At 58.9% G+C, this 214-nt stretch overlaps 1 protein-coding gene across 1 annotated transcript in view; it reads left to right on the top strand.

Annotated features, from left to right (window-relative positions):
• LOC104128541 (retinal guanylyl cyclase 2) overlaps window positions 1-214 on the top strand; it is a gene marked incomplete at its 3' end in the record, with an annotated part of 8,471 nt that overhangs the window by 4,414 nt on the left and 3,843 nt on the right. The gene's annotated exons all lie outside the window — the stretch shown is intronic.

Genomic DNA, 214 nt, shown 5'->3' with positions numbered 1-214 from the left:
GGTGGGGGGCACCCCTGTGGGGTGAGGAGGCATCTCCCGGGGGGGTTGGGGGCATCTCTAGATGGCCAACAGCATCGCGTAGAGTTGGCCATTGGTGTTGGGTAGAGGTGGCCAACAGCATCAGGTAGAGTTGGCCAATGACGTTGGGTAGAGATGGCCAATGGTGTTGGGTAGAGGTGGCCAATGGTCTTGGGTAGAGTTGGCCAATGACATC

This window comes from Egretta garzetta, unplaced genomic scaffold (genome assembly GCF_000687185.1).
Source record: "Egretta garzetta isolate BGI_Z169 unplaced genomic scaffold, ASM68718v1 scaffold1056, whole genome shotgun sequence".
In the NCBI taxonomy this organism is placed as follows: Eukaryota; Metazoa; Chordata; class Aves; order Pelecaniformes; family Ardeidae; genus Egretta; species Egretta garzetta.
The sequence above is the reverse complement of the archived record's forward strand: the minus strand, read 5'-3'. Positions and strand labels throughout refer to the sequence as shown.